Source organism: Macrobrachium rosenbergii, chromosome 31 (genome assembly GCF_040412425.1).
Source record: "Macrobrachium rosenbergii isolate ZJJX-2024 chromosome 31, ASM4041242v1, whole genome shotgun sequence".
In the NCBI taxonomy this organism is placed as follows: domain Eukaryota; kingdom Metazoa; phylum Arthropoda; class Malacostraca; order Decapoda; family Palaemonidae; genus Macrobrachium; species Macrobrachium rosenbergii.
Genome location: NC_089771.1, coordinates 12,009,311 through 12,021,810, shown reverse-complemented (window position 1 = coordinate 12,021,810; position 12,500 = coordinate 12,009,311).

The window sequence follows — 12,500 nt, the reverse complement described above, 5'->3', positions numbered from 1 at the left end:
TTTATAACACAATCATTACGTGCACTATTAGTCCAGTCACTGCTATCAATAAGATTTTTTAGTTTTCTGTCGAGTTTTCTTGTTAGGGCACCTGTAGTCCTAAGAAGTTTTCCCTAAATTTCTTGTCGCAGCGAGTCCTTCCAATTAGCCGGGATAGAATGACTGAATGAAATTCTGGCTTCTTCTAATGCCTTGAATTTTTCCTTCTCCCCTTGCTTTGCGGCTGCAGTGTGGCGTTTTAACATCATGGCGCTGAATTCATTGAAAGTGTGATGGTCATATCTTCTTAAACGGTGTGGTAGCAAGGATTTAGGGAGCACTTGTTCAGACAGACACTTCTTCAGGAACTAAAATATCTTACTGACAGCAGTGACTGGACTAATAGTGCACGTAATGATTGTGTTATAAATTTATCAAGTAAACAAATAAGTGAAAATGTTGTGAGTGCACTCGGATATGGTTTATCCTTCCTTATATCGAATAGCCGTTCTGTTTTAACGATTGCGTCGTCCCTGTGTATATTCGAAAAATATTGTGATCTTCCTCAAAATCATGTTGACATAATTAAAGGTATTGTTTATGGAGCTGCCAATGTTAGTCATGAAAGTAATTTCCCTGCTCGCTATAAGAAAAGTTTGGCCGATCTTAAAAAAGACAATACAATCCACATCACAAAAGCTGATAAGTCGAATAGTATTGTAATTTTAGATAAAGCTGACTACATATCACGTATGCAAGCCCTAATGGGTGACGATACTACTTAAAAAAAAAAAAAAATCCCCTTGATCAAGTCATAAAAAATTTCAGTAGCACAGTGAAAAAAATCCTTAAAGATAAAAAAGAACTAATGGGTCATTTGTCAGTAAAATTTCCCTCGTTACCTTACTTGTACGGATTAGTGAAAACGCACAAAGAAAATAATCCTATGCTGCTATTATCAGTACTGTTGGCTCAATATCATATAAACTTTCAAAATATATTACCAAGCTCTTGTCTCCGTTACTTTGAACTATCTCCGATTCTCACGTGTATAACTGTCTAGATTTAGTTGATAAATTAAACAAAATAACTTTTTGCCCCACTAATAGATTCGTTAGTTATGATGTTTGTTCTCTTTTTACTAAAGTCCCTATAGATTCTATTTTAGAGTATCTTAGTAATGAACTAATCCATCATGAATTATCTCTACCTGTAAGTCATATTATTTCACTCACTAGGTTGTGCATTTGTGATTGTAAGTTCAATGGTGCATTTTACCAACAAACATTTGGTATGGCAATGGGCAAGCCTTTATCCCCACTCCTCTCAAACTTGTACATGGAATTCTTCGAAAAACGATATTTACCTTATATCATTTATACTCCTTTAAAGTGGTATAGATATGTTGACGATATTTTAGCTGTTTTGCCTGCTGGTATTGATGTAAATGATTTACTCTCTAATTTGAATAACTAGGTACCATCCATTAAGTTTACTTTAGAATTACAAAAAGACAATTGCCTTCCTTTCTTAGATGTTTTAATACATAGAAAACCATTTCAATACAAATTCAGTATTTACAGGAAACCAACCAGCAACCTAACTTATGTCCATTTTTATTCAGGCCATCACCTTAACATCAAAATATTAATTTTTTCTTCTGTGTTTTTACGAGCTTTGCGCATTGTCAGTTCCCAGTATTTGGATCAAGAAATTGAATACACAAGAAAAATAGGGACAGATTTACGTTATCCTTCACATACACTAGATATTTGTTGTAATAAAACCACAAAAAGTTTTATAGTGAAAGTAACATAGAGAAAGAAACCCCTAAGAACATTCTTAGCTTGCCTTATTTTAGTGGTTTTGAAAACATAAAATCATTTTTAAAATCTCTTAATGTCAACCTCCTTTTTTCCTATAATAACACACTAAAAGGAATGTTAATAAAAAATAGCCCTAAAGAAAGCAACAACATATTATATAAAATTCCAAGTTTGGACTGCCCCTCTTTTATATTGGCCAATCTAGCAAAGATTTAGATGTACGTATTAAGCAACATAAGTATTCTGTCAAAACTGGACAAACATCCAATGCTATATTCGCTAATTTAAGTGAAAACTCTTACAGGATAAACTGGACTGAAAGTTCAGTGATTGCCAGATCGAAAGATTTCCCTTCAAGAAATCTTTTGGAATCCACTATTATACAGCTTACTTCCAACTGTAATTTTAACCATAGCCCTTGCATTTATTGTTTGGACCCCTGTATTAGAAGAATGTTCAAGAATGACCTAAAAGATAAAATCACTGACTTGATTATAAATTAGTTACCTTATATATATTTTCTATGTATTCGTATGTTTAATATAATTTTTTTATTTGTAAAAATGTTCATCTTGTAAAAATTGTTATTGTTTACAAAAGAAAATTTATTTTGTACTAATATTTTTGGTGGTCAGTCACCCCTTGTGTAATCTTTTGATTCTCAGTCCCTGCTTCTGAACGGTTGATCCTAATCCTTGTAAATCCTCTTAAGTATTTAACCCTGTTTTGGCAAGTTCTACTAATTCTTCAATTGTGTTTGGATTCCAGGTACATATTTTTCCTTTGTAATCCCCATGTGTCATTTATATGAGTTTTCTTTGTAAACTTACTTTTATATTTCTTCAGTCTGCTAAGTAAAGGACGACAGAGTCGAAAGGCCTCATAGCACTCGGTGTTTCCCTTTCCTTCGTGGATTTTATCTTTATTTATATATTCATCACGTTCCATATTTTCGTGATTCAGTTATACATACACACACACACACACACACACACACACACACACACACACATATACACACACACATATATATATATATATATATATATATATATATATATATATATATATATATATATATATATGTATGTATTTGTAATTCTGCATTTCACAAGCTGTTTTAATCATTAAATGAAGTTCCGATATTTTGAGCCAATTACTAATTCTCACAATAAATTTGTGATGTATGAATTAAATTATTTTGAGGTGGTTTTGACCTGTAGGGAGAAAAAGAAAGGAGACGTTTGTAAAGAGACTGAAGCTTTGTTGATGGGTATATCGTATAAGATTATGAAGCAAACATTTGTACAAATAGCGTATTTGGATAGACTGAATGTCGCCACCTACTTTCAAGATAAATAGATTCTCTCTTCATCTCGCTGTAATACAATAGAATTTGAGAGTCATGGAAGCGTCAGATTTATCGGTAACAGCGCAAGAATTTTCTGCTCTAACTCGCATTCAAGATTATAATTCTCTCCGCTCTATTTGCAGTCCTAAGTATAAGGTTTGCATGCAAAATGCAAAATTTGCAGAGAGGCTGTGCAATTGTATTTACTCACGCTGCAAGGCTGTTGCACTCCCGAATCTTTGAAAACACAAAGACAGCTTTACTTTGCGTTTCTGAATTCTTTTTGGCATGAGTAATAAATATATATATATATATATATATATATATATAATATATATATATATATATGTATATATATATATATATATATATATATATATATATATATATATATATATATAGAGAGAGAGAGAGAGAGAGAGAGAGAGAGAGAGAAGGGGGTGGGGATGGGAGTACAGCACGCATCATCCTCTTTCATTAAGAATGAGAGAAGCGGTTTTGCGAACTGCTGTGTTCCAGTAACTGCTGTCCAGACGCCCTCGTCAACATTGTTGGCTTTTCATTTCCAACCAGTCTACTGCAACGATTTCCCAAACAGATACCGCCATTTTTCCCCATTTCCGTATTTTTCCTGAGGCTAAAAAAATTTTGCAACTTTCTTTTCCACCGACGCGAAATGATTTATGCTGAACGAGCCGGGAATCACTGGAGCCAAATCAAACTTGCCCAGTTCGGACGAAGTTGGTGTGACTCATCATTATAGAGTCAAATATTGAGAGAAATAAAAGCGTGGTCTCGTCTCATAACCTAGATAAGGTCAAAGTGATTGTATATGTATCGAATACAATTGAATTCATTCAATTTTGTCTGCTTTTAGCCATATTTCTCGACGCTAGAAAATTGTTAGGTCTCCTGGTTAGGTATGCAGACCTAGACTGCAACACAGTACAAAATTGGCAAGCAATGTAGAGGCAGTCTCTGAGAGTACAATCTGTTCAGATTTTTCAGAAAGCGATGAAATGTTGAAAATAACCTTCAGCTTTATCATACTTTGTATCGTATTTACTTTGTCTCCAAAAAATATGGTATAGCCTATATACAGATGACTATATGCACACTAAAGTCTTAGGCAGGATATTGCTTCTAAAATTCTAGTCAACATGATTTTTGCGACTACTTAAAAAAGCTTGCCTAGGATACAGTTTCTCAATTCACCATTAGGCTACAGTACACGATATCGCATAATGACTTCTGCAGCCTAAATCTTAATAGTTAGGATAGGTAAGAGAGATTATGCATCCCAGGCCTCGGTAAGCATTTTCCAAAACACACGCTTATGAAAATATGGTAGCCTAGTAAAATATCCTTCATAGTTAAATGAAATTACCAGGTGCTACTGAAGCGCTACAGGTTAGCTTCAGTTGAAAAAGGCATGTGCTAGCTTAGGTAAGTGTAGGCTACCTGCAAGAACTTTATCATTTTACAGAATATTTATAAAACTATGACAAGTTTAATTCTAGGGTTTTGGAAAAGCTCTCGGCAGAGGGCCAGATTGTGTTGTGGTTTCTGTCAAGAAAACACGAGTTTTATCTGAACCTCTAGGTCACCGAAGGTTTTTGAGTGTACCCACAGGTGTGTGAACATGCAATGACTGTTTTGTCCTTCCTTACAGTAAAGTTGGTGTAAAAACGAAGGACTCTTTGTTCCGGTTTCCTGGCCGGGAAAACCATATGCCCTCAGGGCTGCGCTCTGGGCGTCTCCATGGCCAACTTTAGCGGGTAGTAAAGTGTTGGCGGCGACGCACAAGTCTTTTGTGCACAGTGAAAACCAGAGACAGTGACTTCCGTTTTTTGTGAATCCATAATGAATGCAGCAAGGCTGAAAAGCATTAATACCATAGGCATTAAATACTTAGTGGGTGCTATTTATGAAGACGATATTGCCTTAATTCTTGATGATACGTTACGAATAGAAGATGATGAAGTAGGGCATTGCAGAATTAGGAAAAACCAGGCTAAATGTTAAATTAAGCCCAAGAGAGAAATATGAACACATTTGTGAAGAGTTCAGTGGCAAAGAAATCAGTGTAAGAGACGACCTAAAAATCCGAGCTGAAGATTTGTCTATTTACAGGTCGTACGGTACAGTGCGAAATGTGCCTTTTGAAATGACTGACTTCATGCTGATTGACATTCTCTCCAGATATGCCACAGTGAGTTATGTGAGGAAGAACACTCGAAGTCAGGGGAAGATACAAAGGCACCGATAATGGTGTCAGAACTGTTTCAATGGATATTGATCGGCAGATTCTTTCTTTCTTATATGGTGAATGTGCCAAGGTTTATTTTTACATATACTATAAAGGACAGACGAAAACATGTCGACTTTGTGGGCAAACCAGCCATTTGCTAATGAATGTGAAGCCGGAGTTACGCAGACTAAATATTATATTAGTGAAGTAGATTTCCCTCATTCATCTGGCCACCAGCAAAATAAAGGAAACGAAATGCCAACACCAGTACCAGTGGACGTTCGAACTTGTGAGGGTATGCAGCAAAACATTTCTGCAATTGATCGTCTTGTCGACGTCGGAAGTGACCCAGTATCTAACGACCAACCAACCGTGCAAGAGGAATCTGAAACGCTGATGGAGACTTTCCATTTGATTGACCTGCGTGATGACACGGATACTACTCCAAGTGTATCTGAAACAAACGATTTGACCCCTATAAAGGGGCCTTAGAACATAATGGTGGGACAGATGCATTGAATGCAAGCTGCATCAAACAACGAACTACTGAGGCTGATGTAGTACCTCTTGCTGCAACCTACGGGACAATATTCGGAGAGACGTTTACTTGTTCACCTGGCAGTAATCCTGTTGAAGCTTTACCTAGTGACAATGATATGAGACCTTGTGACGTCATGGAAGAATCAAGGCATTTTGAAGACAACACAGACGAAGACAGAAGTAACACCGACACGGCGTATCCCATGATTTAAGATTTATTTAATTCAATCATCCTCCCCAAAGGTCAAGATGATATACAGAATCCGACAGGTGATTTATTGTTACCATCCTTTAATAGTCCAATTATTTTAAAGATGCCAAAGACACGATAATAGAACAAGAAAGTTGTTGCTCGATAGAAAATGAAATACCAGAAGTTCAAAAATGTAATAATGATAATGAAACCACAGTGACCGATGTGTCGGACTGTAATTTAAGCATTGTAGAAAACACACAGGTAAATCAAGAGCGAAAGCAACGTAAAAATGCAACAAAAAAGCGTAAAAGAAAATCTCATAATAACTAACATTCACTAGGATATCCACCCTCAATATCAACGGTATTAATGATAAAGTGGAACAAGAGATATTACATTCATTTCACACCTTCAACAAAATAGACATTCTTTTAGTCCAAGAACACAATGTTACGGATATTAAAGATTTAGTTTTTGTCAGACAGGTATAATATAGTTTTCAATCCAGCCATTTGTCTTAGGGTGGAACCTGTATTCTCATCAAGAAGACTTTAGATTTTGTAATAAAGCATGTGGGAAGACGTGGAGATTCTAGAATATGCTCTGTACCTACAGTACATGGTGAGATAAATGGTAGTAAGATTCGCATTGTTAACATTCATGCTCCTTCAGGTCATAATCATACAAAGAAACGGGAAGGAGCTTTTGACAAGGAATTGCATTGCTACTTTCAGTATCATAATAGCCATACTATTATGGGAGGTGACTGGAACTGTGTTTTGAGTCCTAGAGACAATTCTAATAATAATGAATCAAACGTGTCAAAGTCACTTCTCAGATTAATTGGTTTTTGCATAACATTTAATGATGTATGGTTTTACGCACAGACTATGGTTCGCGCATTGATAGATTGTACTGTCAGACGCTCAAAGGCAATGTAATTTCTAGCGAAATACTACCTGTGTCATTTTCTGATCATTTTGCTGTCATTTGCAAAGTTGAGATTAATCCAAAGTTTAGTTTTGGGAATTCATTTTGGAAGCTTAATGCTAGTTTATTAGAAGACGAGGAAATTAAAGAAAAGCTTAGGAGTCTGTGAACCTTTTTGAAAACAGATAAAAGGAATTTCTATTATATCAACTGGTGGAATGATTTGGCGAAATCAGAAATAAAACAATTCTTTGTCTATAAGGCAAAAGGATTAGCAGGAAGAAGTATGGAGTCATCAATTATTTCGAAGCAAAACTAAAGAAACAATTCATGAAACTTAATGTGTCAGGAAATGCAGATTATGTAGACATTAGTATTCTCAAAGACAGAATAAACAATTTAAAAATCTCAGATATCAGAAGGGGTTAAAATACAATCGAGAATTTAAGACAGGATTGAAGGGGAAAAGCCTCCTCTTACCTTCTTGGACAGCAAAGAGCAATAAATAGTAAAAGATCATGACAAAAATAGTCGCAGAACGAAACATAATTCCGAATCTAGATGAAGGTCATGTTCTTACAAATACCCAGGCAACTGAACATTATGTGTTTGGGTATTACCAAAAGTTTTACCGGAAAAAGCATTCGTGATGTACCTATGCAAAACTGTTTTTGCAGTTTGTAGAAAAAACTGACTGATTCTGACAATGATATTTTCCATAAGGATACATCTTTCAGAGAGATACGTGATATTCATTCCATTGCTAACAATAAATGCCCTGGTATAGACGGGATCCCAGTAGAATTTTATAAGGTATTTTGAGAAGATATTAGGCATGAACTAAAATTGTTGCTTGAAAATATTATGGAAACGAAAAAACTCTCTCCGAGAGTCAGGGTACTGCATTGGTCACTCTCATATCGAAAGGTACTGATGAGAGTGCTTTGGCTAATTGCAGACCAGTTTCATTGTTGTGCTGTGACTATAAGATACTGGCTAAGATAATTGCGAAAATTCTGAACCTTATCAGTCCTGAACAATTTTATGTGCCTGGACGATCCATAAATACACGTAATACTTTAATTAGGGATATTATGTATTACTGTAATGAGAAAAGAGCTCAAGGTGCTACTTTAAATCTTGATTGGTCGAAAGCATTTGACCCAGTTGCTATTAATTTTGTTCTTCAGATTCTTGAAAAACTAGGTTTTTGTGATGAGCTGATTTCCCGCATTAAGGTATACAAGAATATTGGAAGTTGCTGTGCTGTTAATTGTAACATTGGTAGATATTTTAGTGCGCAGAGGGGAGTCCGACAAGGCTGCCCTCTTTCTACGCTTCTTTATGCTGTTTTCAGGAACCTCTGTACCTTACTATGAAAAGAAATAGGTGTGCTGAACACTTGCCCTTAGCGAATGCTAAGAACCTTAAAGTTCTTGGGTTTACCGATGAGTCAAATATTTTCGTTGCCAGTGATAATGGAATTTTGGAGATTAGCACATTAGTGCCCAAATTTGAAGCAGCCACAGGTTGTATGCTAAATAAAACTAAGACGAAAATATCTGGATTAGGCCCATGGAGTGATATGTCTTTTTGGCCTTTACCATTGCTTCAAGGATAAGTTAAGTATATCTCAGTTTAACCAGACCACTGAGCTGATTAACAGCTCTCCTAGGGCTGGCCCGAAGGATTAGATTTATTTTACGTGGCTAAGAACCAATTGGTTACCTAGCAAGGATATACAGGTTCTTTTACAACACTGGGAGTTTATTTTCTGATAATTATGAAATAGCTGTTAACTCTTCGTGGACTAATATATTATGTAAAATTAAGAATACTTTTTTGAGCTTTCACAACAGAAGACTTACATTACAGTACATCAAAAAGCTGTTATTGTCAATAAGTAATGAAGTTTTCTTTAACATTTAGGAAAAATATGAATTTATAAGAGAGACACTTTAACAAAGTCAAAGATTAGAGGAGGATAGGAATGGTAAGTCTTTTTATGGAAGACACAAAGTATTCTAGCTGCCTCTTTCTTGAAGTTACACTGTGATGAGGAATACAATTTTATGTCAAATTATTATAAAAATTCACATAAGAAAGGCTTGTTTACTGAAAATTGAAGACAAAGAGACAATTCTTGTGTAATGGCACCTATGTATTCTGAGGTCCTAGTAACAGTTAGAAAATGTAAAACAGTTCAGAATTTTCCTTTTCTTAAATCGAGAACTATATACGTGAGCATATTGCCAAAAGTACCGCCAACTGTGGAAAGTAGAGACCCCCTTTATAATTGGCCTTTGATTTGAGAAAACATTAATATGAAATTTCTTTCTGCTGCTGGTAGGGAAATAATATATAAATATATTCACGAAATCTTACCCAATGAAAAAGATTAAGAAAAATGAAAATAACTCAAGAAAATTGCAAGAAAATTGCAAGCATAATAATCTTGTTGAAGGGAGTTTTGAAGCATTTTTGCAATTTTCTGAATTGTAACTTAATTAGAATTATGTATTTTGATTTCCCAGAGGCATCGAACGAACAAAGGAGCACAGCAACTTTAATTTTGTCAAGTTATTTTGTAAATATATGGTTATTCAAAGACAAGGATGTGTCTGAACATTTGATTACAAATAAAATAAAAACTTCCATTATACGTAACCAAAGAGATATCAAAACCATTTTAAAAGACAAAATATTCAAGCATTTCAAGGAGAATTTTTGTAAGTATGAAAGCAATGTATTCTAGATGTAAATGTATGTAGTTCGAGATTTTTGTCATCTTTTGTAAATGATTTATTTATTGAACAAAAATAAAAAAAGTTTAATTGTATATTGTGCAAATGTGTATATATTCATGATAAATAAACCATGAATAAAAACACACACTTTGAAGTTCTTATGATGGTAATTTTAAAGGATAAAATTAAATAAAAACATTTTAGTTACCACACTGGCAGCCAAACACCGCATGAACAGCTGATTTTTGTTTTGGTATTGCCCTCGTTCGTTGGCAGCAGCTACTGGGCCCTGGGGTACAAAGGTTAGCCTCGAAGAGACCGCAGTGGGAAGCTTAAAACTTTTTGATTATTGATGATAAAATTTTATTTTCTGAGCCAAAGGAGTATCTTTTTCTGTTTTAACGATGGGAATTACGCATAACTAGCTTGAAGTATAAAACATTTGGTATTACATAAAGGAAGAACAAAGGCAGACAAACTTATGTCCAAGATGAACTTAAATGAGCGCCTATCAAACACCAACTTTGGCATAAAATGAAACCCCAGTAGCCAAAGAAAGAAGAATTCATCAAATAATCTTATCAAATCTTTGAAAGAGAATTTTGCAAAAGAAAATAACGAAAACAAACGAGACTTTTAAAAGAGTAAACTGCTTACCTAATGAGATGAAAATTACTTCAAGTGGGTGGGCGTTCATTAATGACTCTAACAATGGCAGCAACATGAAAACGAAATGACTGTCTGAAAACAAAAGACAAGCGTTGACTCAAATATTATGTTTTGTTCAAGTGCTTCGTCAGCTGAAAAGCAGTTGTCCATCACAAGCAGGATATAAGAGGATTGTTTCAGTCCTATCCTCGTGAGGATAAGCCTCCAAGCTGACGAGAGAGAGGACAAAACATTGTTTCACAAGGCTGCTTAAAAATACCTCTTAACTGTCATTTGCTCAGAGTTTTACAGAGTAGTTTTGACATCCAGTGAATGGGATTTTTCTCATGCAACAATAACTAGTTTAATTTGAGAAAATGACTTGAACAAGTCAAGAAATAAAACAAAATGTATCAGTTAGCATTTTGACTTGCACTTTTGGGTACATTTTTCTCAGATTCCAGTGTTCTTATATCTTCGTCCTCTCACTGATTCCCAAAGCATGTTTAGTAGAGTCTGTGGGTGACAATGTTTATAAATCTTGTTTCATATTCTAATTTCATGAATATTAAATAGATCTTGCTCTCATGATATATCTGTGATGAGTTTCAGTCAATCATTCATTTTCTCTGAGGAATCCCCAACAAAATTCACCCTTACTAATCAGGCCCTGGTGATCTGTTTAAGTTATGCAAAAATATATCCATTGCATAACATAACACACCAAAGACACCCATTTTTATATAAATGAATAATCCAATCTACCAAACTTTGACAAAATACGAGTATGCTGTTGGCATAATGAAGTCAACATTAAAGCCAGCTGAAGTGGAGGTGGCTGGCAAAAACTACGCTGACAACAAAATGAACTTCAAAAGAGCATAAACTGTAAACCTTAATGGAGGTCAATATTAGCTTAAACGAAAGCCTACGCATTATTGATTCTCAAAGAAGGAATACAATATTACCTGGATGAATTAGGAAAATCAATGTTACTTCTAAACACATGTTTTGTTCACTTGTTTCGTCATTGACAGAAAAGCAATTGTCTGTCGCTAGGTGGTTGTAATAAGAGGATTGTTTCAATCCTGTTTCCCAGTGAACGAAAATCTCTCGAGTTTATTAGACATGTTTTATAGCGCTGTCGTTCACGATTGAATTAACTGGTCAGTTGACCTTTGCTGTATTTTAAAGCGTAGGTTAGGCGTTTGTTGAAGACACACACACACATATATATATATATATATATATATATATATATATATATATATATATATATCTTCTATATACATACATTATACATACATATATATATATATATGTATATATATATATATATATATATATATATATATATATATATATATATATATATATATATATATATATATATATATATATATATATATATATATATATATATATATATATATATATATAAAGAGAGAGAGAGAGAGAGAGAGAGAGAGAGAGATGTGTTTATGTAAAGTAAAAGATAAAACCATACTGTTTATTTCACTTCTAAATTGAATTCGGCAGAAGAGTTGAAATTTTGCCTACTTATCGAAAGCAAATCACCAGGGTCTGCTCTATCTCCTCCAATCAGGACCACGTGCATTGCTCTCTATTTGCAATGTCAGCGAAGGAGTTAACGCAGATGCAAAGTTGCAATGGGACGCTTCAAGTGTGTTTACACTGGCCTGGTGCATTCTGGGCAATTTATAAAACAAAGTGGGAGGAAAATTTTCCAATGCCGAGTGGACCCGCATTTCGGAATGATTTTGGAGGTAAATACTCTGCTGAGTAAATAGGAGAGAGAGAGAGAGAGAGAGAGAGAGAGAGAGAGAGAGAGAGAGAGAGAGAGAATATTCATAATTTATTTACCCAAAGAGATAAACAGATGCGGATAGATAAACATACTGAGAGAGAATGCTGTTTAGATTTGTTTCTCTTTAAGGAGCGTGAAAGTAAGTGAAATGGGTTAGAAACTTCTTTCTCAGCCACTGAAACACGGAGAGAGAGAGAGAGAGAG